At 42.8% G+C, this 27,161-nt stretch overlaps 1 protein-coding gene across 1 annotated transcript in view; it reads right to left on the bottom strand.

Moving 5' to 3' along the window:
• The window catches only part of KAZN (kazrin, periplakin interacting protein), a 668,025-nt gene that overhangs the window by 639,721 nt on the left and 1,143 nt on the right, over positions 1-27,161 (bottom strand). The gene's annotated exons all lie outside the window — the stretch shown is intronic.

Here is a 27,161-nt window from a genome sequence, read left to right as displayed (position 1 = left end):
CATTATGTGGCCACTGTGACTACATTACAAACTCCCCAGGCAGGACCCAGGGCTAACTGCTGCCCACCTTTAGCACTGGGCATAGTGCTGTCCCATAGCAGGGACTCAGTGAATATTTTTACAAAGAACAGGCAGAAAGAAGAGGAAAATCTCCACAGTTTCACAGTTACAAATCTCCTCCAGGCAACATGTACCTCAACCCTACCCAGCTAGATGTCCCCATAGATTGGCCGAGACCTGGAATCTTGGAAACCTATCCCTGCTTCCTGCCACTTGGGTAACCCCACTGTCCTACTGTCCAGGGAACATGAGGGCAAAATGGAGACTGTGCAAATAATAATGATTACAGTGAGATAGAAGAATGGATGCATTTGATCTGTGGTACTGATTTGTGGTAAATTGAACATACTCTGAACAGTCTTGAAATAAACAGAACCAGTAGTGCTCCTTTGTAGCAACGATGGCCAGACTTCATCTTGCTTACTTTGCACACATCATTAAGCAAGAGCCCTTGCTAGAAAAGGACATCATGGTTGGTAATGGAGAGCATCAGCAAAATGAATGGAAACCCTCAATGAATGAAGTGACATAATAGTCCCAACAATGGGCTCAAACAGATCAAAAATCATGAGGATGGCACAGGACTGGCAAAGTTGTGATCTGTGGTCCGTAAGATCATCATGACTTAGACCCAACTGGATGGCAACTAAAAGGAGCTGTGGTGGTGCAGTGCTTAAGGCATTTGGCTGCTAACTAGAAGGTTGGCAGTTCAAACCTACCAGCTGCTCCGCGGAAAGATGAGACGATCTACTTCCATAAAGATTTATCACCTCGGAAACCCTGACTGGGGTTGCTGAGTCAGAACCAACTTGATGGCAGTGGGAAAACGGCCACTAACAATAACAACAATTACAGTAATAATTGTAACCAAATTCATTGGATGCTTCCAATGTGCTGGCACTGTTATTCCTACCCTACATGAATTAACACATTTATTACTTGCATCAACTCTCAGGAGTAGGTGTTCTTATCAGTCCCATATTTTAAAGAATTTCAGTTTAATTTTAAGTAGAATTGTCTGAGCTTACAATGATTTCAAAGGTATCTAATTTTTCCCTTACACTTAGTTATAACTTGGGCAGAAATAGATGGTATATATAAACATTGATACATACATATATGTATATATACCTGACTCACAGTGGCCCTATGGACAACAGAATGAAACACTGCCTAGTAGTGTACCATCCTCACGGTCCTTGCTATACCTGAGCCCATTGTTGCAACCACTGTGTCAATCCATCTTGTTGAGGGCCTTCCCCTTTTTCACTGACCCTCCACTATACCAAGCATGAGATCCTTCTCCAGGGAATGGTCCCTTCTGACAACATGACCAAAGTAGATGAGAAGTCTGGTCATTCTTGCTTCTAAGGAGCATTTCAGCTGCACTTCTTCTAAGACAGATTTGTTCATTCTTCTAGCAGTCCATGGTATTTTCAGTACTCTTCACTAACATCACAATTCAAAAGTATCAACTCTTCTTCTGCCTTCCTTATTCATATATACATGTATATATAGATCTCACCACTATACACATTGGCAAACTGACACCCAGCAGGGTCAGAGTTACAGAGTATGTTGAACTAAGGAGCTGGGATGATGCCAAACAAAATGATTCAATACCCGTTTCACTGTACATGGGATAAAATCCAGGTTCCTTGGTTTGGTTTACGAAGACCTTCCGAAAACCTTCCAAAACTGTCCTGTATACTGTTTTTCTCTCTCTCACCTCAATTTCCACTATTCCTGTCACACTTGGAGCCCAAGACAAACCAAAACACTGGCTGTCCCCCAGTGATCCCTGCAGCCACACTGCTGTGTTTTTACCAAGAATTCTCAATAATGCTATTATCAATTTTAATCATAGAATAATACATGATTATATACAGTTGTAAATTGCTTAAATACACTATGTCTTAGATTATAGGAATACTAACAGCAACACTGTTTGATAAAATTTTTCTACATTGAATTACATTAATAGTTACAACATTATTAGTAACTAAGTAGAAGCCTTTTTTTGATTTTTCTCCTTTTCCTTTAATTACTACTTCATTCTCAAAAAAGTTATTGATAAAGGTTCATAAATACTAATTACCACAATATTGTAGCTAAAACAGCAGAAAATCTGATAACATCAGCGACCATTAAAACAGTGGCAGCAATGAAAGCACCAGTGCATGCTTGCAGCACACGCAGATGAAACTACATGATTTGAAGGGTCATTGTAATCGGGTCATAATGACAGCTCTTATTGGAGCACATTGGAGGTTCTAAAAGTAAATTAGCATAGAGTTTTAGCTCTGTAGATATATTGATGTATGAGTTGGGCTTATGAAAATTTTTTGTTGTAACAAACTACAGGGATATTTTTATTAAAAATAATAAATTTCTGCTGAAATACTGCATAAACATTTTCTAGACAGTCATTTTGGTGACACCTCCTCTGACAGTGTCACCTGGTGAGGTCTGCACCTCCAAATCTCCCTAGTGATGCCTCTGCTTATACACAAGGTCTCCATGAGTCAGAGTCAACTCCATAGCAACGAACAATAGCAACAACTAACCACCACCCGAAGCCCTCTCCTATACCTTCTTTGCCTGGAGAAGACCCCCTTGTCCTTCAAGAGACAACTCAAAACACAGCTTTCTCTAGAGACTGCCACTGAGCCCTTCACCTTTGCCTGAACCTGGCAAGGGTCCCCTGTCTACACTTTCACATGCTTTGCACATATTACTAACAGAATCTGCATCACAGTGCAATGCAAGAATGCTGGTTGAAGAACAGGCTTTGTGGGCAGTGGCTAGGGTGACTGAGGCAAAATATTTAACTACTTTGTGCTTCAGGTGGCTTATTTGTAAAAAGTGAGCGAATACAACTTGATGTGAGACTTAAACAAGGAAGGACATACATAGCTTTCAGAAGAGTGCCCTGTCCTCTGTAAGCTCAATGACAGCTGCTGTTTTCAGCTGCTGTCAAGTCAGCTCTAACTCGTGGTAACTCCATGTACAACAGAATGAAACACTGTCCAGTCTAACACCATCTTCACAATCATTGGTATGCTCAGGCCCATTGACTTTTTTTTTTTTTTTTTTTAATTATGATTTGGGTGAAAGTTTACAGAGCAAATTCGTTTTCCATACAACAGTTCATACCCACTTTGTTCCATGACATTGACTGCAATCCCCACAATGTGACAGCTCTCTTTCCACTTCCTCCCTGTGCTTACCTTTTCCCTGTGTCCTTCTTTCCTATGCCTTCCTGCCTTCTGAGCTGTCTCCCTATGCTAATGCCTCTCTTCTGCTCCCTACTGGTTGATTGTTCTAAGGAGTGGACTGACCTGGTTTAATTGTTCACCTTATACAAGCCTATTGGTTTTTGAGAATTTTGAGTGCCTTTTGGTCTAGGGAGTTCATCTTTCGGCACTGTGTCAGACAACATTCTGTGTGGTCCTTAGAAATTTCACTGGCTGTTTTTTTTCCAAAGTAGATCACCAGGTCTTTCTTCCTAGTCGTCTGTCTTTGTCTAGAAGCTCCATTGAAACCAGTTCACTATGGGTGACCCTACTGATATTTGAAGTATCAGAAACACAGCTTCCAGCATTATAGTAACATGCAGGCCAACCCAGAACAACAAACTGACTCATCACTGCCATCTTCCTTTTTCTGCCCCAGTAGTCTGCCTGCTCCAAGAGCCCAGTACAGGGCCTATCGTATCGCATGCACCCAAGATATCTATATTAAATGAAGTTCCAATTCATCTACTCTGTTCCCCTCATTTTACTAATGGGCAAACTGCGGCTCGAATGTGAAAGTGATTGATCCAAAGTCATACAATCATTTGGCAACAGAAGGGGGTCTAGAGCTTTGGGTCTTCCCATGTCAATGCCTCACTCTCACCACTAAAACATGCAGGGCAGTGTCTAGTGTGTTTCCACAGACACGGCTGCACACCTTCCAAGCTAGATCATGAAGCCCAAACAAAACAAACCAACCAGAGTGAGGCAAGTCTTGGGCTCAGCTGCCACCTCTAGCCCTTGCTCACTTAGCAAGGAGAGCCTGAAATATCAGCAGTGAAGTTATAAATAAGCCAGAAAAAAAATCATCCAGAAATTAACGAAGGGTCTGTCAGCAAGTCAGTGGGGCTCCTCTCCCAGGGAGGATGATGCATGAGCTGTCGGAGATAAGATTTTGGTTGGGCATATTTAAGGTGAGCGGAGATAGCACTGGGCACTCAGGGAGTCCCTTCTGCTGCTGCCAAATAGGAAACCCCATAGATCAAACCACAAAATAAATGAAGACATTAAGCCTTCATACACTCTAGGATTTTGACTTGAAAGACCAAGATTCCAACTTAAACTAGTGCCTCCTTAAACAATTTTGTTTTCACTTCTGAGAGAAGCCACTCTTCAGCACTAAATCCAAAAAACCCAAACGTACTGCCATTTAGTCAATTTCAACTCCTAGTGACTCCATAGGACAGAGCAGAACTCCCCCATAGGATGTCCAAGGCTGTAAATCTTTACAGAAGCAGACTGCCTCATCTTTCTCCTGTGAAGTCACTGATGGATTTGAACTGCTAACCTTCTGGTTAGCAGCCAAATGCTTTAACCACTGCACCACCAGAGCTCCATGTTCTTCAGCACTAGAAGTATTAAATACTAGCGGTTTTAAATACTCACAGCTAACATTTATTGAATCCTGAACAAACAGGTACCAAGCCCTTAGCACAGGCTTTGCATGTATTAATTCACTTAGTCTTTTAAAAACTCTGTAAGGTATCAACTGGTATGATTCCCATTACACAGATGAGAAAACATCTGTAATGGGACCCAATAAAATGACATGCACAGTAAAAGCAGCAAAAGATGAAATAGACAAAATTTAGTTCTATGAAAAATGTAAAACTTTAAACCAAGGTTGTTGTCTTGCAGGATGCTTGACATTCTAAATGGAAACAAGAAGGGAAGTTTGAACATCCCCAGTGGCTCCTGACACCAAGTGCATGACCCAACGTAGGGGCTACATCACCACACCCCTGACTTGTATGAGGCAGCCCAGACAGCCCTTTCGGAGCTGGCTGGAGAGTTAATAGCTATTTGATGGACACCCAGCACTACACTACAAATGGCTGGGAGCAAAATAAATGCAAATGAGGCCATGGGGGCAGAAAACCAGCCTTCCCAAGTGTATCCTGCCTGCACTGAAATGTCCTGGTTCTATCTCTAAGCTTAATATTTCATGCAAAAGGCAACACTGGGATTGCTGCTCCAAGAAACCCTAGGGAGGACAATCAGGATGACAAATAGAACCTCCCCCTTGTAGCTCAGAAATGCCAAGAGGTGTGGGTGATGGGCAGAAATACCTAGACAGACCAGGGGAGTAAGCCTCTGACTAAGACAGATTCATGGGCAGAGGGGTTCAGCCCTCACCTTTGTCTACACTGCTTGGAGCACATAAACCTCAAGAAAATTTAGTGTTTTAATTTGGGCATCTGGCTTGTGCTCTTTGTTCTGTTTTTTTCAATCAGTCTTCTATGCATGTGCTAGAAAACCAGACCAAACCATAAACCCTTCGCCAGAGGGCGCCTCTGTCTCTGTCTCACTGGTTTCAGAATGTAAGTTCCTTGAGGGCACAGAAAGGATGCGCTTATGTGCACACAGGGGTTCTGCCGTGGGGTCTGCAGCATGGATGTGTGCATCTGTGCATCAGTCAGACATTGCACTGGAGACTGGGGACAGGCCGGGGACATGTACTGCATAGGATGGTCATCAATGTCCCTTCCTGCATAGCAGACATTCTGTGATTCCTTGTCCCACATCATTTCTCTAGTTTCACCATCTTCTCTCCACCCCAATTTTCAAGGCTCTCTCCTACACTCATTTACTGCAGGGGTCATGGGTTCACACTATTTCTGAGTAAGCCAAGGCAAGACAATATTCTCCAAATTAAGCAACCTGCCTACTTGGTGATAGTCTTGAAGGGAGTATTGATTGCTTTGGTAATATCATTAAAGATCAGAAGTTGTAGAAATTCAGAAATTGGTGGGGCTCGGAGAGGTCTGGAGTTGCAGGGTGGGGCAAATAGTTAAGCTCTCGGCCACTAATCAAAACATCATTGCATCAAGTCCACCTCAGAAGAAAGACCTCGTGATCTAGTTTTGAAAAAGCAGCCACTGAAAACCCCATGGAGCACAGATTTACTCTGACACAACTCATGGCATCGCCATGAGTTGGAATTAACTCATCAGCAACTGCTTTTGTCTGTTTTTGAAGGTCTCACCCAATGTGCTCATTTTGATTGACCCAGTGTCCTAGTTCCTAAGTAGCTGGGATGCCTCCTAGAAGTCACAGAGTCAGAGGGGACAGCCTGACCCATAACTCTGACCACGCAATTGGCATCACAACTGTGAAAGCTAGAATGTTCCTATTTGTTCCTCTCTGGTCTCTCAGTTGTACAGTTAAGACCAGAACCCTGTCTCCCACTCTCCCTCCCCTTTCTTATCTCTTTCTCTCTCTATTTACACCATGAAAAGGAGTAGACTTAAAATCTGAGGACCACTGTTGTAGTGGGAATATGGATGGCACAAATCCACATTGTAATCCCAGATTACAATGCTGGGCCCTTCCCACTGCTGTTCTTTTTTCCTCTGGCTTCCAGTAGACAGTAGACACCTTATCTGTCATGGTGTCCCTAGCACCTGGCATAGTACCTTATCAATGAGAATGTGCTTAATGAATATTTGTTGAATGAATAAAGAAAAGAAAAAAAATGAACCCAGTCTCCTTCCTTAATGCCTTGAATGCCATACCCAAAATAAAGGCCAACATGCAGAGGGATTTAGCAAGTACCAGGCACTGTGCTAAGCCCATTACACACAAGCCTTTGTTTATTATACAATAAATCTAGAAGGTCAGTGCTACTATCACCCCTATGAAGACCCCAAGGCCCAGATCCATAAAGCAACATGCCCATGTACACAACTAAGAGCTGTTATGTGGCAAGCTTCACACCCAGTTAACGGACTCCAGAATTTCTGTTTTATGCTATAAATGTTGAATTTCCCTGTGTCAGTATCTTAACTTATGCAAACATATCATTATATAAGTAAAAGCAAGAAAGGGTTTTTCCTCATCCTTGTAATTATTGTCTCTCAGCATTTCTCTGGGTTGTACCCAAAAGATGACATATTGTAGATACTACAGGAGTCCCTTGGGTGGAGCCAATGGTCAAGCACTCAATCACTAGCTGAAAGGTTAGTGGTTCAAATCCACTCAGGGATGCTTTGTAAGAAAGGCCTGGTGATCTACTTCTGAAAAGTCACAACCTTGAAAACCCTATGAGTGCAGTTCTATTCTGCCACATACGGGGTTGCCATGAGGCAGAGTTGCCAACTCGATGCCAATGGGTTACTGGTGGCTGTTAAACTTTTCATTTTCTTTGATGGACAACCTCGAACACAAAATACAAAGATGAACCTAGGCTTCCCAACCAAATCACGTTTGGCTTCTCCATATTTTTCCCTCTCAAACATCTAGACCTAGGGTGGCAGTCAATTGCCAGCATGTCTGGCAGATGGTCACGCAGGCTTCATCTGGTCTTGTGATGACCACATCCTGGCAGTCGGCTCTCATCCTCAGCGAGGTCTGCCTTCTGTGAGCAGAAAGAGCAGAACCTGCCTCTCTCCAATGTCCGCTCTAAGTCCAGGTGGCTCATCGGCCAAACATTAACCAAACACAGAAGAAGAGAAATGGAAAACATTTACTCGGCTCCTCTAGGTGATTTTAATTGCAGGTAATGAACCATTGTTGAAAGGATGGTTTATAATCAGAAAGAATCCCAGCTTAGAGGTTTGCAGTGGAATAGTGAAACGATTTTGTGAATGCCATCTTCTCTAATAAATCTGAATGCTGCTGGAAAGATTAGCCCATTACAGGGTGCTGGCATAAATGAGAAAATGATGTGATGGATCACATGCTCGAGGGGTTTTAGGAGGTAGCTGGAGATGGGGCAGGATGACGCTAGTTAGCAATGGCAGTTGGCCAATCAAATCATAATGCCTGAAATCTAGTTTGGGGCTGATCCCATTATTCTGATTGTAACTGGTGCTTTCCAATATTCATGCCAGGAGGTCGTTCTGCAGATATTTTTGCCTAAATAAAGGAAGATTTTCTTAAAGCCAAGGGCCCAAGACATAGATTAATCTGATTGTCTGAGACAGAATTGAGTTTGAGAAACAGAAAAATCAGTTGTCTCAACCCCAACTCATGGCGAGTCCAAGTGTGTCAGAGTAGAACTGGTCTCCATAGGATTTTCAGTGGCTGATTTTTCAGAATCAGCTTGCCAGGTCTTTCTTCCAAGGCACCTCTAAGTGAAAGGAAAAAAAAAAAAAAAACTCATTGCCATCAAATCAGATTCAACTCATAGCAACCCCTCCTTGGGTTTCCGAGGCGGTATGTCTATGGAAGTAGATTGCCCAGTCTTCCTTCTGAGAAGTGGCTGGTGGGTTTGAACCACCAGCCTTCTGGTTGGCAGTCTTATGCCACCAGAGCTCTCAAGGCACCTCTAGGTAGACTCAAACCTCCAATCTTTCAGTTAGCAGTTGAGTATATTACCATCCCTAAAATTAGCAGAAAACGCAAAGGCCCAGGGCAGTGGCCATTATTTCCTTTAAATTAGCCTTTTCCAAGCACCTGACAGTATGTGGCATTGTTGAGAACCACAATGAGCAGAACACAGCACACACATGCAGAGGCATCTGTAGTTTCTGACCTGCCCCAGGACCACAGCAACTCCAGGCAGTCAGAGAGAGTGACTTACAGGAAGTCCAAACATCCACATGCTGCCTATGTACAGAATGAGTACTTTTCTTGCATGTATGTACTATAACTTTTCAACTATATACAGATGCAGAAGCAATATCCATTTGACAAGCCTCCTCGATTCCCTGTCATATTTTCTCATCAGATAGAAAGGTACACCTACCAGCAGACAGGGGCTAGGTTCATTCATTCCCATTCTCCCTCCCCTTTCTCTTTTCTTTCTCTCTCTATTTTCACCATGAAAAGGAGTAGACTTAAAATCTGAGGACCACTGTTGTAGTGGGAATATGGATGGCACAAACCTTAAATCCACACATGAACTGATGGTATAGAATGGCTATTTTGGCTAAAGTTACACCACTGAGAACTGGTCCAGGCTACTGTTCAAAGTGTGTGTGTGCTCGCTAGGGAAGTGATCATTTTGTTGGTGCTAGTTTGGGGCACAAACCATTCTCTTTTCCTCTGAGGACAACCTCAGAGTTCAGCCTCCATGAGTTCAGCTTTTCAGTCTTTAACCTTCCCTGTTGGTTCATGATGAAGACATCTGGATACTTTCTTATATAAATCATTTATGGGTTCTGACCATGACCTCAAATGCAAGTCTGAGGCATGTGTAAGTGAAGGGTTTGAAAGCACATTCAACAGATGTCATGGGAAGTTTGGCTCTTTTCAAAAGTGCGGCGTCCAAGCAACACAGAAACATCAGGAGAAAGCCCTGAGTTTTGGAATACAAAGACCTAATTTTGCCTTTGAGAGACAGACATTGATTGAGGAAATAAAGAGAATTTTATCCAAAAGGGAGAGAATTCAGAGTTCAATAATACACTATGTTTTTGTTGTTGTCGTTGTGTGCCGTTGAGTCGGACCTGACTCATGGCGACCCCTAGAGTTTCCGAAGCAATATCACTACGGAAGTAGATTGCCCAACCTTCCTTCCGAGGAGTGGCTGGTGGGTTTGAACTCCCAGCTTTCTGGTTAGCAGTCAAGTGCCTTAGCCACTATGCTACAAGAGCTCCTAATAATATACTATACTATAAACAATGAAAAGTTCCATCTACTGAATCCCCAAAGTCTGACAAGCTTCGTACTAAGCACCCCTATGTTAATCCATTAAACAAGTAATTCACAAGCAAGGTGTCAGAGGGGGATTTTGTCCCTTGGAGAATTTAGCAATGTTTTGAGACTTTGTTGGTTTTCATAACTATATGGGTGGTCCTGACATCTGGTGGGTACAGCCAGGGATGATGCTAAATGTCCTACAATGCATAACACGGCCCCTATGGTAAAGAAGTATTCAGCCCAGCATGTCAACTGTGCTGCAGTGGAGCAACCCTGAGTGAAACCATCACAATCACCCTTGATGGAGGCCATGTGTGACAGATGAGGAACCAGAGCTGTGAAGGCAAAGTCGATGCTCAAAGTCACTCTGAAGTCCTATCACCAAGAATGGAATCAGGTCTGTTTCACTCCACTAACCCATCTATCTCCTACATAATCCTGAAGACAGAAGTGACCTCCTCATTTTATAAATGAAGAAATAAAGGTTCAGATGCTAAGTGTCTTGCCCTGTATCTCACCATGACCTTTTGAGGCCAATGCTGATGACTGAGTACAAGTGACTTCACCCCAAAACCAATGAGCTGGCAACAAATGTCTCTCTCATGTCTATTAACCATTACTACCCTCCTGGATAAGGAGCTTTCATGGCACAATGGTTAAGGCATTCAGTTGCTAACCAAAAGGTCTGTGGTTTGAACCCCCTAGCCACTACATGGAAGAACAATGAGGCAATCTGCTTCTTTAAAGATTTACAGCCTTGGAAATCCTATAGGGCACTTCTACTCTGTCCTACAGGGTTGCTATGAGTAGGAATCAACTCAGTGGCAGTGGGTATTTTGACATTACCAGTCATTAACTTCTCCTCTTTGCTCCTTTAAGATCTCAAGGTTTTATTGCACACATCTAATTCACTAGCTTACTCACTCAATCACCATTTATTAAGCTCCTCCTGTATGCTGAGCACCATGAAAGTGCTGAAAGTAAATGTATCAGGAGGCAAATGAAAAAGAACTACAAGGATTTTTTCATACACTGACTAGGGGGCAGGGGACAGTGGTGGTTCAGGGGTAAATTCTTGCCTTCCACAAAGGAGATTTGGTTTTGATTCCTGGCCAATGCATCTCACGCACAGCCATCTGTCATTGGAAGCTCGTGTTTTGCTATGATGCTGAATAGGTTTCAGTGGAGCTTCCAGACTAAGATAAACTAGGGATAAAATAAATCAGCCAATGAAATCCAATGAATCACAATGGTCCGATCTCATTATGCATGGGGTTGCCACAATCTCAACTCAATGGGAGCTAGCAACAACAGTCAGGAGGTGGCAAACTACAGACCAAGGAGGCCACCAGTTTTTGTAAATAAAGTTTTACTGAAATATAACTCTGCCTATTCATTTACTATTATTTATGATTGTCCAGAATTACCATGGCAGAACTGAGAAGTTGCAACAAATACACTGTGGCCCACAAAGCCTAAAACATTTACTGTCTGGTCCTTTATAGAAAAAAATTTGCCAACCCCTGAATGGCTCCATCAAGTGCCAAAGAGAATGTATTAAGTGAACTCCAAACAGAATCAAGAAACACTTACATCTACTCATGCAATCGTGGTACCTATTGGTGGTGGGGAATCTTAGCTGTTTCAAGGTAATGCAAATCAAAATCTCTAAAGCACCAAGACATTTTGATGCTCAAAAGTACTTTCTGCTTTTCTAGAACCCGCTGTAAATAGAACTTCAGATGAAGTTTAAATGTATACTATTTCTATTTTAGTGTCACAGGTATAGGAAGCCAAGAAGTGAATGCTCGTTGCACTGGAAAATGAGACAGGAAATAAAACAGTATGAGGAGTGACAGTTAACCTAGAGGTCATCTGTCACACTGCAGTGGCCACTGGTTTCATATTCTTTCTCCTTTTATTCCTCTAAATCACTACCAATCCATCAGTTTGTTGTATTGTTGTGGCTTACATGTTGCTATGATACTGGAAGCTATGCCACTGGCATTTCAAATAGTAAGAGAGTCACCCATGGCAGGCAGGTTTCAACAGTGATTCCAGACTAAGAGAGACTAGGAAGAAAACCTGGCAATCTACTTCTGATAATCAGCCAATGAAAACTCTATGGATCATAACAGTGTATCGTCTGATATAGAGCTGGAAGATCGGTACCCTAGGTTGGAAGGCATTCAAAATACAGTGGATACAACAATGAACTCAAGCATATCAATGATTGTGAGGATGGTGCAGGAACAGGCAATGTAATGCTCTGCTGGAAATGGGGTCACCATGAGTCAAAGCCAACTTAGCAGTAACGAACAACAATATCTGTCTGAGATACACAGCAAAAGGCCTCATTCTGGTGTTATCTGAGGTTTCTGCCCAACTCTCAGCCCTGGTCAGTGGATAGAAGACCTGAGTGCAAAGTCTAGGCATGAGCTTGGGGTGACAAGAGGCCCACCTGCTATGCAGACAGTCATGGCAATAGCAGAGTGACAACATTAACCTAAACAACCAACAAGTAGTGGAGAACTGAACTCAAACACCCTGATAAAAAAGAGTCTAAGATCTAATGGGATCTTCCTAAAAGGATAGTGAGGAGAGAAATTAGGTGGATTTACTATGACAACTAGGAGGTCTGGTGGTGTAGTGCCCAAGGCATTTGACTGCTAGACAAAAGGCTGGTGGTTCAAACCCACCAGCCACTTCTTAGAAGGAAGACTGGGCAATCTACTTCTATAGATACCACCTTGAAAATACAAGGAGGGGTCACTATGAGTCAGAACCAACTCGATGGCAGTGAATTTGGTTTGTTTTTGGTTACTGTAACCACTAAGGCCCCGCCCCAACACCACAGAATACATCCATCCATGTGGGACAATCACAGGTCTCCACATAGGTGTCCTTCCCCTATTCAAAAAACCTAAATTATAGTGATGTGGGGTACCAAAAATTCTACCTACTAGGAGAGTCATTATCAACTTTGTTTATTGAAATAAGCAGGAAGTTTCCCTAGTATAACCTACTCTGACTGACAGATAATTAACTGCATAAGCTGGTCACTGACAAAGGAAGACAGAAGCAACATTGATGCATTTGAACTATGGTGTTGGCAAAGAATACTGAATATACTGTTCCAGAATGTTCCTTAGAAGCAGGGATCATGAGACCTCGGCTTGACTTTCACTGGATACGGCAGCATGAGAGACCAATCACTAGAAAAGGATATCACCTTTGGTAAAGTAGAGGGTCAATGAAAACAAGGGAAATCCTCAATGAAATGGACGAACAAGTAGCCACAACAATGGTCTCAAACACACCAATGATCATGAAGATGGGATTGGACTAGACAATGTTTCCTTCTGTTGTCCATATGATTGCCATGAGTTAAGAGTCAACTAGTTAGTGACTAACAACAGAAGCTGATTGATAGGGAAGCTAGAAAAAGAGAATCACTAAGCCTTGGCATTAAGACGTTGGGTCATTGGAAGAATGATGGGTCACTGGAAGAACGGTCAAGACTGTAAAACCCCACTGAGATAATGAAAGAAATCAGTGTAAAAAAATGGAATTTATTTTGGAAAAACAGATTTTTCCATGGGCCTCTCATTTGACATGGAGGCTTAGCGTATGAGGACACAGATTGGGGATGATGATGGCATCATCCAGGCCTTACAAGACAAGGTGGTCCAGGTCTAAGAGGGAGTTGCCTAGGCAAAATCAGATTCCGCCCAACACTAAGCTACTCCTTTACCCACATTGTACAACCTGGCCTCATCTTACAGTGGAAGAAAAGCAGGGAAATTTGGTCTACTGTCTCTCTCAGCAATGTTGGACAAATCAGCTTAAATCTCTGTGCTTTAGTTTTCTTGCTTGAGAAGCAGACGGCTGTGCCTACCTCAATTCAATCACATGGGCCACCTGGTAGAATCTATGGGATGACGCCTATGAAAGTATTTATAAACCACAAAAAGCTGGGTGGTGTGGGACTATAGAGCTTCCCTGTGGCCCTGCTGAGTGCAAAGGAAAGAAGAAGAGTGAGTAAATACAGAGGAAGCCTGGAAAAGGGCACCATACCAATGGCTTCTCTGTAACACATGGGACCTCCGTGAGCTGGCACCAACTCCATAGCATCAGGTCTTTTGATGAAAGACCTTGCACTCAGGTCTTTTATCCACTGACCAGGGCTGAGAGTTGGGCAGAAACCTCAGATAAGACCAGAATGAGGCCTTTTGCTATGCATCTTATACAGATATTGTTGTTAATTGCTGTTGAGTTGGCTTTGACTCATGGTGACCCCATATCCAGCAGAGCATTGCATTGCCTGTAGTGTAATGTAATACCACTGTGTCCCAAGTTGCACATTCTGAATTAAAGCAAATACACTAGCCACTCCTCAGAAGGAAGGTTGGGCAATCTACTTCCATAGACATAGGACCTCAGAAACCCAAGGAGGAGTCTCTATGAGTAGGATCCAACTCAACAGCAGTGAGTTTGGTTTTTTGGTTTTGAGAACTGGGCATGGTCAACCAATCTTATGCTTTAGTTGTTGTTGTTATGTGCCGTCAAGTTGGACCCAACTCATAGAGTCCCCCTTCTTGGGTTTCCAAGGCAGTCTCACTATGGACGTAGATTACCCAACCTTTCTTCCGAGGAGGGGCTGGTGGGTTTGAACCGCCAGCCTTCTGGTTAGCAGTCAAATGCCTTAGGCACTACACTACCAGAGCTCCCTATGCTTTAGAGGATAAGTTAATAACCTGGTAAGGGTTACAGTTAGAATTGGGATTAGAGTTAGATTTCAAATGTCAAGAATGGGAAAAGGTAGCATAATCCCACTTGTGTGTACTGAATTAAAGAAAATACACCCTGTTCACTGGTTTTAAAAAAGGCAATAATGTTGAAGACATTGGAGGGCTTTGAGTTGACCCATGGTAGAGTCAACTTACGTGTTCACCAACTGTGTTTTAACAAGGTTCTACTCTATTTGCTGATGATAATGATCCACCCTGTGTGATAGTTGACCATGGAATCATGATCCTTCTCCACAGGACTTTCATTAACATGTACTTAAACATGTCTCCTTCCTCCAGCAGAGCTGCCTAGAACAAGGTCAAATTGCAAACCAAGTAATCAGAGCATGGCCACGAGCTAATGGGTTGACAGTCCCCAGAAAATGGCAGCCAAACCTTGCCTATCTAAGTCCCAGCTCTAAAGATGTGTTGAATATTCATATTTTACCTCACTTTACATAGTAAACCTTATACAAATAGAAATGGCAATCCACTGGATGAACACATTAGTTGAGATATTCAATACACGTACAGTGATAGGCCAGTTCTCCCCAGGCATCATTTATCATGCTCTATGGTACCACAAAAAAGAACAAGGGGATACTGCATGCTTTAAAATCAGGAAAATTGTGTATCAGTGTTGTATTTTTTCACCACACTTATTGAATCTGTATGTTGGGCAAATAATCAAAGAAGCTGGACTATATTAAGAAGAATGAGGCATCAAGATTGGAGGAAGACTCATTAGCAACCTGCAATATGCAGATGACACAACCTTGTCTGCTGAAAGTAAAGAAGATTTGAAGCACTTACTGATGAAGATCAAAGACTACAGCCATCAGTATGGTTTACATTTCAACATAAAGAAAACAAAAATCCTCAAAACTGAATCAATAAGCAACATCATAATAATGAAGAAAAGGCTGAAGTTGTCAAGGATTTCATTTACTTGAATCTGCAATCAATGCCCATGGAAGCACAGGCAGGAAATCAAATGACTTTTTTTTGTGTTGGACAAATCTGCTGCAAAAGTCTTCTTTAAAGTATTAAAGAGCAAAGATGGCACCTTGAGGACCAAGGTGTACCAGACTCAAGCCATGGTATTTTCAACAGCCTCATATGCATGGGAGGAGCTCTAGTAGCATACTGCCTAAGGCACTTGACTGCTAACCAGAAGGCTAGCGGTTCAAACCCACCAGCCACTCCTTGGAAGGAAGATGAGGCGATCTATTTCCATAGTGATACTGCCTTGGAAACCCAAGGAGGGGTCGCTATGAGTCGGGTCTGACTCGACGGCACGTAACAACAACAACATATGCATGGGAAAGCTGGAGAATGAATAAGGAAGACCAAAGAAGAACTGATGCATCTGAATTATGGTGTTAACAAAGAATATTGAAAATGCCATGGACTGCCAGAAGAACGAAACAACTCTGCCTTGAAGGAAGTACAGCCAGAATGCTCCTTAGAAGCAAGGATGGCGAACTCTGTCTCATGTACTTTGGTCATGTTATCAGGAGAAACCATTCCCTGGAGAAGGACATCATGCTTGGTAAAGTGTGGAAGGTCAGCAAATAAGAGGAAGATCCTCCATAAGATGGACTGTTTCTGCAAAAATGGGCTCAAGCAGCAATGGCTGTGAGGATAGTGCAGGACTGGGCAGTATTTTGTTGCCTTGTGCATGGGGCCATTATGACTTGGAACTGACTTGATAGCACCTAACAACAACTACAACATGGTACTACAATTACACTGTTCATGGTCAGTATCAAATTTCTAAATCTTATAACTGGCTATCACAAGAAGCAACAAGCACGGAATTTCAACTGGCTCATCTGACAGCCAAGCATGGAGTAGGGAAAAGGTGGCATAAATACCACTGTGTTCCAAGTTGCACATTCTGAATTAAAGCAAATACACCATGCTGAATGGTTTAAGAAAAGTTCAAGTTAATCAACGAAAATGAATTAATTCATCAGTTGCAGCTGTCAAGGAGCCCTCCATCTTGGCTGAGAAGTTAATACAAGGGGTGAGCTTATATTAAAAGATTCAGGGCTCTGATCACACTGAAATTCATAGCTTGTCTTGTTCTCCATGGGGAGGGGAAGACTGTTATTCAAGATCTAAACCCTGGATCATCCTCATCTTCCTTCTCCTTAAGAAATGATCCTTCTCTGGGGGAATGGTCTGGGCTAGCACCTATTCTCTATAATGTCTACTACCAACCTACCCAAAAAGTTGTCATGCACATATGAAGGCTTCTGTAGTTGTCACTTTGCTGTCTACTTTCCTGTTATACCTGTGTTGTTGTTGGGTGCTGTCAAGTTGATTTTAGACTCATAGTGACCCCATGTGACAGAGTAGAATTGCCCCACTGGGTTTTCTAGGCTGTAATCTAGGAGAAGCCCTAGTGAAACAGTGGTTAGAGCACTCAGTTGATAACTGAAAGATCGGTGTTTGAACCCACCAGCTACTCCATGGGAGAAAGATGTGGCAGCCTGTTTCTGTAAAGATTACAGCCTTGGAAACCCCGAGAGGCAGTTCTTCGCTGTCTCGTTGAGTTGCTATGAGTCAGAATTGACTCAATAGCCTAGCCATGGGTTTTTTTTTTTTTTTTTTTTTTTTTTTTTTTGAAGCAGCTCACCAGGTCTTTCTCCCATGGAGCTGCAGGGTGAGTTCAAACCACCAATCTTTTAGTTGGCAGCCAAGTACTTAACTGTTGTACCACCACAGCTCCTTGATACCTGTCTAGGCCTTGATAGAAAATATAATTACATCTCTGAGTCAGTGGCATCTACCTGACTAGGAGCTCCCAGACACTTCTTCCATATCTTATTAGATGTGTGGTCCCTGAACCTATGCGTCCAAACTCTCAAGACAATAGAGACAGAGAGAAAAGAGGGAAGAAAAAGGAAGAACAGAAGAAAGAAGAAGGAGAGTGGGAGGGCAGATGTGTAAGCAGAAAGGCCAAATGCTCCTAATGGCATGTCTTTGACCTGCTGTGTCATCTTGGTGTCCCTGTCCTAGAGATGTGAGCAGGCTCTAGAGTCAGGTGAACCTGTTCACCAACCTCCTGTCTTCTACTTACCAGACGAACAGCTTGGAAAAGCCACTTAACCTCCCAAAGCCTCAATTCCTTAATCTCAGAACAGAAGTGGTAACAATGTCTAACTCAGCAATGTGAAGGTAAGATGAGAAAGTGTTCATTAAGACACTGCACAGGGTCCGGCACTGAGGACAGGCTGAATAAACAACAGCTATCGCTATTGCCAGAATCTTGTTGTTGTTGTTGTTATATGCCGTCGAGTCGGCCCCGACTCCTAGCGACCCCTCCTTGGGTTTCCGAGGCAGTATCACTACGGAAGTAGGATTGCCCAACCTTCCTTCCGAGGAGTGGCTGGTGGGTTTGAACCTCCAGACTTCTGGTTAGCAGTCAAGTGCCTTAGCCACTATGCTACCAGAGCTCCCGCCAGAATCTTAGATGACCTCAAAAGTCTCTCCAGTTCCCCAATTCCAATCTTGGAACATCTCCTTATCTAAGAATCAGTCAACCCCTACCAAGAAGCTCCAGGGTCCCTATACCCTTTCCCAGAGGGGAAGTGTATTTGTTCCCTAAGGGTGCTGTGCAAAATGCTACTTATTAGGTGGCTTGTAAGAACAGAAATTTATTGTCTCACAGTTCTAGAGGCTAGCAGTCCACATTCAACGTGTCAGCAGGGGTCTGTTCTCTCCAAGGCTCCTCAAGATGATCCTTTCCTGTATGTTAGTTTCAGATGGCTCCAGGCATCCCTTGGTTTGCAGCTGCAGAATAATTTTGTTGTCACATGGCCATCTTCCCTCTGACTCTCTGTATCTCTTCTCTGTTTTATAAAGATACAGCTCAAACTAGACTGAGAACCATCTGCTCCCTGTCAAAACCCTATTTCCAAGCAAGGTCACACAGGTGCCATGGGTTAGGACATCAATATAAATTCTGGGGGACACAGTTCCACCATAACAGGAAAGAAGGGCAAGTCCTCTCTCCAGCTCTCCTTAGCCAAAGCTCAGCAATGAGATGGAAGAAGGAGAGATTCTCACATTTGAACATGGCTCAGCCACGCTCAGAGCTGCCCTCTTACCTCTGGCCAGCACTAGTACTTCCTGGCAGGGACAGAGCACATTTCTTACAGTGGACCCCTGAGGATTTACAATGACCAAGACCAGTCACAAATCCTAATAATAACTGCCACAGTGCTAGCCAAAAGGATTTCTTGGTCAGATATGGCACATACTATGCAAAGTTATATAGCATCCTGGTTAAGTTACAGGGCAGACTGTGACATCACCTTTACCTATGTTTGCATCCAGACTCTGCCATTTGCTAGCTCAGTCACCCTGGGCAAGTAACATAACCTTTTGGTGTTTCAACTTCTTCATCTATAAAATGGCAAACATAGTACTTACCTCATAGGGTAGTTTAAAGGATTAACTTTAGTAATGTAGGTAATGTAGACAAAGTTTTTTTGGAACAGTGCTTAACATATGGTAAGTAAGCACTCAGTTAAAGTAATTTATTATTAAATTGCAGTCTCTGGGTGTTGCAAATGGTTAGTTGATAACTAAACGGTTGGAGGTTGGAGTTTATACAGAAGCACCTTGGAAGAAAGACCTGGCAATTGGCTTCTGAAAAATTAGTCATTTGAAACCCTATGGAACACAATTCTACTCTGACACACATAGGGTTGCCATGAATCAAAGTTGACATGACAGCAACTTTTTTTTTTAATTATTGGTATTAAATCAATGATTCTCATGTCATTTATAGCATGATAAAAACAAACCAAACCCAATGCTGTTGAGTCAATTTGAATCACAGCAATGCCTCCTTGGGTTTCCGAGGCTGTATCTCTATGGAAGTAGATTGCCCAGTTCCTTTGTAGGAGTGGCTGGCAGGTTTGAACTGCCAGCCTTCTGGTTAGCAGTCAAATGCCTTAGGCACTACACCACCAGAGCTCCTTAGAGCATGATAACTAAATTGAAAGAAAAAAAGCACACAGAATTTCACCTACAGCGTGGTAAGTAGGTCAAATTCTGTATACTTTCTCTTAATTTAGTATTCAATTTTCATCCGTCTATTCATTCAACAAATATTTATTGAGCTCTTGCTATGTGCCAGGTAGTCCTGGGGATAAAGCAGAAAATAAAACAGCCAAAATTCCCATTGCCTGCCCTCATGGAGCTGATGCTATAGAAGGTCTCACAAGAGGTTTCCCCAATGCTGTCATATAAATAGCAGCTTTCAATGGGGGATTATTTTGCCCCCAGGGGACATGTAATAGCTTCTGAAGACATTTTTGGTTGTTATAACTGGGCGAGGGGAGGTGCTAATGGTATCCAATGGGAAGAGGTCAGGGATGTTGCTAAACATCCTACAATGCACAACACAGCCTCCCAAATGTCAACAGTGCCAAGGCTGAAAAGTCTGATATAAAGGAGTCTGTAGGTGTCAACAGAGCCTTTGTTAAGCACGGGTTTGGGCCAATTGCAGCTCCTGAGACCATTGGAAGAGAACCTAGAGAAAGGGAAGGACATGGATGGAGAATAAGATGACCACAAGAGTCCACTCTGCCTGCTTGTTATCCTTCCCAAGAGAGAGAAAGCAGCCTCTAGGCCCCTAACCCAAAGTCCAAGAAATAGGAAAGCTGAAGCCCCCAATTCAAAATGGTTCCTTTCACTAGTGACAAATGATCCCTTCCTTGTTAACCTTGCAAGCAGGTTCCAATCTCCTCCTGGTCAGTTGATGTCACACTAAGTAAGAGGCACTTCTGCTTCTCTAACTCTTCCTCCTAAGATTTTTCCATTAGGACCTAGAAACCACCACCAGACTATAGAAATATGAATTCCCTCACCTTCCTAATGGAACAGACCAAAGGGTATTTCTGATTTAGGAGATAAGAGGGAAGTATGCACAGGCTTACATAGAGAGATCTGGGTTTGAATTCCTTGTTTGGCCACATTCCAGTTGAGTACCTCTGGACATTAAGTGAAGTGAGAAAGAGCAAGGACTCTGGAGCCAGACTTCCTGGTATTGAAGCCTAACTTGGTCACTTAATGGCTGTATACCTTTTGGCAAGGACATTATCATCTGTGTGCCTCAGTTTTCTCATATTTAAAATGGGTACAATGAGGATCCCTGCCTCGTAAGTTATGATGAAGATCAAGGCATGAATTAAATGTGTTAATACAGAAAAGCACTTAGAATAGCACCTGGCTCAGGGTAAACACTCTGATGCCCATGCTTGCTACCATCATCATCATTGTAGTCACTACAATGGTTTCTTTGTTGGCAAGTGATTTAACCTCTGTAAGTCCCAGTTTTCTCTTTTGAAAAATGGGGATAATAGTTGCCACCTCATCAGACTCAATCATGTCTGTTAAGCACTTGGCACAATAGTTGACATGTTGCAAGTACTGGAACAATGTCAGTCATCATCATCATCATCATCATCATCATCATCATCATCATTATTTACCTTAAAATTTTGATAAGGGCACTGAAATGAGTTCTCATTTAGTCCTGCACTAATCTATTCATGTCATCAAAAAAAGAAAAATGCACAGAACCAGGACAGTCCCACAACACCCATGTGTCCTGGGATGTCCCCTAGAGGTGAGCTCTGAGAACGACAATGAAGAGCCAAAAGGTGAGTATAAAACACCACCGCAAAGGGCACTTTGCTCTAAAGATCCCCATTAATTGAAACACTCCGTAGAGCTAAGACATCATTGGAATGGAAGGCCTTTACCTTGCCACAAAGGTATCGCAGCACCTACTGGGATGGAAACAGATAAGGGGGTTGGGAGCTGGGCAGCTATCTCCCTCCCCACTTCTCTCCAGCCTCCCAGCCTGACTGCCCTGCAAAATGAGAGCACAGATAGACCCTGGGGGCCACTCTGCCTACGGAACTGCCTATTACAAGCTCTCATGCTAGGGTCTCAATTCAGCAGAGAGTGAGGGGAGAGGGGCCTTTCAGAAGTCTGACCCAGGGGTCTGGCACAGCCACGTTAACAAAAGCACCAGAACAAATTTAGAACCAATGATTTTCCCACCACACATAAGCCACCTGCTCAAACAGTTGTACTTGCCAAACTCATTAAAGCTACATTCAGCTTCTTTCATATTACTGAGAGCTTAGAATTCCACGGGTGCGCAGGAATGCCCACGGGGCACAACCTGGGCTCCACCACTTAGAGCTGAGAGGTTGCACCAAACAAGCGAGAATGATCTGGTCTCCTCCAACCACAAGAGAAGGAAGAAGGCATTCCTTTCCCTGGTCTCCTTGCAGCTTCATTATCATCAAGATGGCCTGGAAGGGGACCTGAAGATGGTGACATGGGACCAAAGGACTCGTGGATGATATGAATCATTAGGTACAATCTGCCATCAAGTACCACATTGGACAGCCCTTCCATTGGCTTATTTTCCTAAATGATTCTGCCTGAACTTGCTTTGCCTGCATTTCTAAGCACTAACACATTGTGAGGGAGCTCTGGTGGCATAGTGCCTAAGGCATCTGACTGCTAACCAGAAAGCTAGTGGTTCACACCCACTATCTACTCCTCAGAAGGAAGATTAGGCAATCTACTTTCGTAGTGATACCGCCTTGGAAACCCAAGGAGGTGTTGCCATGAGTTGGACCCAACTCAACGGCAGTGAGTTTGAGTTAGAAGTTGTTATGGCTGTTGTTGGTAACTTTCTCTGTCATCCCACATGTTAGTCACCCTAATATCCAGCCCAAACAGTATAGATGAATTTTCATTTAAAAAATTGCTTAAAAATTCATGTCCCGATCTCAGCAGGCAGAATGAGGTCCATTCTTGCGTGATGTATGGTGGAAGTGGGGGGTGGTAAGAAGCCAAGGACCAATGCTCATGCAAACCATTCCTGGAAAATGTCTGAAAAGAACTGAGCAATTTATGTTTATTTCACTTTCCTTAGATATGTATAAGGAGCTCAGGTGGTGCAGCGGGTAAGGCATTTAGTTGCTAACCAGAAGGTTCGCAGTTCAAACCTACCAGCTGCTCCACAGGAGGAAGATGGGACAGTTTTCTTGCCATAAAGATTTACAGCCTTGGAAACCCTATGGGGGTCACTAGGAGTTGAAATGGACTCAGTGGCAGGTGGGTAGATATATACAACCCAGGAATGAAAAAAAAAAAAAAACCATATATATATATCTCTGTGTGTGTATGTGTGTGTATATATATCTCTCTGTGTGTGTACATATATATAAAACCAAACCAAACTCACTGCCATCGAGTTAAATCCAACTCATAGCGACCTCTCCCTTGGGTTTCCAAGGTGCTATCACTATGGAAATAGATTGCTCAATCTTCCTTCCGAGGAGTGCATGTGTATGTGTGTGTATATGTGTATGTATATATTTATAGTGTGTGTGTGTGTACATATCTATATACATGCACACACACACAAGCTTGACCTTCTGGGTCCCATATGACCTACCTGGTGAGCAGGCAGATTTCCAGGGAGCACTTCCTACCAGCCAAGCCCATCTGCTACAAGCTCCCTGACAGCCAGGAAATCACAAATTATAGCCTACAGGATTCCTAAAAAGTGCCAACAGTCTTGGCGAGTCGGGTCAGGGGTTGAAAGGAAGGCAAGTGTACCTTGCTGCCCTGGAAGGATATGTGACTATGTTGTTGTTGTTGTTGTTGTTATGTGCCGTCGAGTTGGACCCGACTCACAGTGACCTATCCTTGAGTTTCTGAGGCAGTATCACTACGGAAGTAGATTGCCCCACCTTCCTTCCTAGGAGTGGCTGGTGGGTTTGAACCACCAGCCTTCTGGTTAGCAGTCAAGTGCCTTAGGCACTATGCTACCAGAGCTCCTTTGTGACTATGCTCCTACTATAAAAATCAGACCAGCTTAGACTTCTAGTTAACATCAAAGGAATTTTGGAAAAACCTCAGTAAATCATGAAATGTTGGCAGCATGAAATGAACCAGAACCAGAAACTTGACTTATGGGGTTCTCCAAAGGCACTTTCCAAAGACAATTGAAAGACAGTAAATAATAGTCAATCAATAACTAATTTCAACGATGCTGTACTGACCTGTAAGTAATCTCTTTGCGACCATGCATGGTGATTTTGGGGAAAAATATTGAAACTCATCTCCTGGCAGCCTGCTTGTGTCTTCTTCTGCCATTGAGAAGGCTGGAAAACCAAGCATGCTACTTGAGGAGCTCAGTAACTGAGCGGGGTGAACCAACAGAAGGTCCCAGAGGTTCAGGGCATTTTTTTCCACCCTCTCTGCCATTTGAAAATGTTCTTTCTCAAAAAAGGATAAAAGTCTACTGGGAAAGGGGAGTAGAAGTGGGATCAATTAGGAAGGGGATGCCAAAAGACAGAACTTATTTTGCAAAGCAACAGTGTCTAGCGTCTCTGCAGACTGCTCACACATTCAATTCACTCCAAAGGTAATTTATACTTCACTGGAGATCTTCCGGTGCTGTAGTAATGGCAGATAAGAGCAGTCAGACCTTAAGTAACAGCCTATTTTAATGCCTGGGGAGAAAAAAAAAAACAACTTTGTATGGCTTTATGAAAATTTACAAAGGTGTAGAAAAATGTCCCTTTTCCTCATCCTCATTTCAACACATGCAGGAAGTTTTTTAAAAACCATAGAGAGATGCTATCAGCACTGCCACTTGCATAATCTTATAAATACAACTATTTCCTTTTAAACAACAACAAAAAAAAAAAAAAAAAACTAATGGCAGTAGGCATGCATCCTACTTGGCATAAGTATTTTATGTTATATATAGCTAACACCTAGTTGAATTGAATACAATGGCACTTAATTGTTTTATTCTACACAGAGCAAAGCAACCAATTGAATCTAATATTAGTCATTCATCAAATAAAACATTTTCCGAGATACAAACTGTTGTGTTTTCCCCTCAAAGAACTGCGTTTTAAGCACATTTTCGCAGAGATGTTACGCTGAGGAAAACAGCTTAGAAATGTGACTTTAAACAAATGGGTTCTCTGGCTACCAACACCACCAAAAACTGGAACAAATGCTTGGCTCAGTTTTCTCCATATCTCCTTCTGTCCACCTGTCAACGGTGGTTTTGACCCCACCAAGCCCAAAGGCAGCCTCGGGAGTTGTGAAATGTGCCACCCTGTGTGAATGCCCTCAGCACTGTATGCCAGCATCCTCATTAGGGATTATCCAACTCCCTTGCAGCACGGAGAGAGACGATGGGCTGCCTGCCAAGTGTTCTTTCAACACAGATTCCGCAAGAAGATTTTGCAAAGTGCCGAAAGCCCAGATTTTCAGCAGTTCACTTTCTAGACTCCGTTCCATAGCAACCATGCCAGCTCACAGAGGGTACCAACCAAGTTAATATTTTGTTTAAATGACACACGGCATTAACCCTCTAAGAAACCCCAAGTTCTCTTCATCAAAACAGAGCATAAACCCACCTACTGCCGGAGAACATCGCTGGAAAAAAAACTACCAATGGTGGATTGCTTAATTCATTTAAAACAAAACAAAAAAAAAGTTGAAACCAGAATACAAGACTCTTGTAGCAGGGGAAGCAAAAGGAGACTCCTCCTAGTCACCATTTGTGCTAATAGTATTAGAGGTACATTAACATGTATTTAATATGTGCATACTGCCCTTTAGTTAAAATATGACTTACTCGGTTACATTTTGAAAGATACCCATTTCATTCAAAAAGTAGTAACTCAATAGCGCTCAATACGCTTAGGGGGTGGGCCAGCTGAATCACAAGGACACAGTCAAAATTAAAACAGCAGACTAATTTGGAAGAACAGTCAAAGACTTAAAGGGGCTCAGTCTTTTCGAGCCTCCCTGGAGGTGTAGCATGAAGAAGCATGAGGAAACCAATCAACCACACTTTCAAATGAACTTGAAAGACCCAATGCTTTTTTTCCTTTCGGAAAATGAAAGCAATATCAGAAGAAATGATGACTACTTTTGCAGAGAGTTTTGATTCTACCAGAATGCTGCCATAGGCCATGAGAGAAAAAAATACAAAACAAAACAAAAAAAAAAAAAACAATAAAACACACAGGGGCTAAATTAATGCAAAGTACTGGATTGAGGCCAGACTGGATTTATATGGGGGCTTGTTTTCTTTTCAGCCATCACATCAGTTTAAATTTGCATCAATTAAGAGGGATGCATAGCCAACAAAGTTGAGTTAAAACATTTGACATTTTATTTTCCCACTGTAAAATCATGAAATGCCCTGAGGAAAGGTTTTGAGAAATCCCAAAGGTACAAAGAAGAAAAATCAAGACGATTCTTGCTCCTATAACCCTTAGACGGTGACTGACATGGGGACAGGCTCCTAAGGGCTCAATGGAGCTGTTGGATCCGTGAGGTGTTTAGGGATATCAGGAGAGCCAAAAGCCACTCTCGTTTCCACATATTGTGCATTTTTGTTGGATAAAAGAAAAAGGAAACAGCCCCTGGTTGCTCCATTGCAACCATTTAAGCATCACCTCGTACATAGATCTCCAAGTTGAGTAACTGCATCATTGCTACACTGCCCTTCTTAGCATGCTCTGTCTGCAGCCAGACCCAGGACTCAAATAAAAACCACTTAACTTTTCCTTGGCTGAGAGAACCGGCAGACTGGTGGGAAATATACCAGCATTGTTCAATCTCCCTTCCCATGGCTTTTGATTCTTAGCAAAATGCCAGTTCGGAGCTATTTCTTTGATGTTAGCAGACTCTCTGCTTATACCAGGTAAAGTGGTACCTTGCAGCCTACCTATCTCCTCTTTTTTTAGCCCAGGTACCCAGGGCAGTCTTTCACACACCATGACATAGCAAGGGATAAATGACAAGATAACCAGATGCCAACCAGGAAAACTGTGTAGCAAACTGTGTAGCAAAAACTAGGATTGCAGCACCCTCCCACCATTACGTCATGGCTATCTTGGTACCAAATGACTTCGCTGATTCCCAAGACTTTTGAAAGACTCTCCTCAAGTACCAAGTTCAAATGGGACTTGCAATCCAACATAAAACTGAGAATGTTCAGGTTTAACATCTCAAATCAAACAAGCACACCTTCCCCAGGAAGGTCAAGAGGAAGCATACCCAATGGAAAGCCCACAGTAGCATGAAAACAGTTAAGTCTCTCGGCACTTCGAGCTCTTCAAGTAACACTGAAATCAGAAAATCATTATGAGCCACTGAGCAACTGGGACCGCACACTTCATCAAGTGACATATTTAGACAAGTGACCCCCAGGGAGTGGATATCCTTCACTGTACTGATCTGGATTTCAGCAGTTTAGAATTCAAATGATATTAACAACCAGTGATGCCATTTTATTAAGTGGCAATTAGGGGGAAAATCCTGAAAAGTCTGCTCACCCTTTGAC

This window comes from Orycteropus afer, unplaced genomic scaffold, assembly GCF_000298275.1.
Source record: "Orycteropus afer afer isolate SDZICR_OR568_19922 unplaced genomic scaffold, OryAfe1.0 scaffold00288, whole genome shotgun sequence".
Lineage (NCBI taxonomy): Eukaryota > Metazoa > Chordata > Mammalia > Tubulidentata > Orycteropodidae > Orycteropus > Orycteropus afer.
Note: the sequence above shows the minus strand (reverse complement) of the source record. Positions and strands in the feature narration are given on the sequence as shown.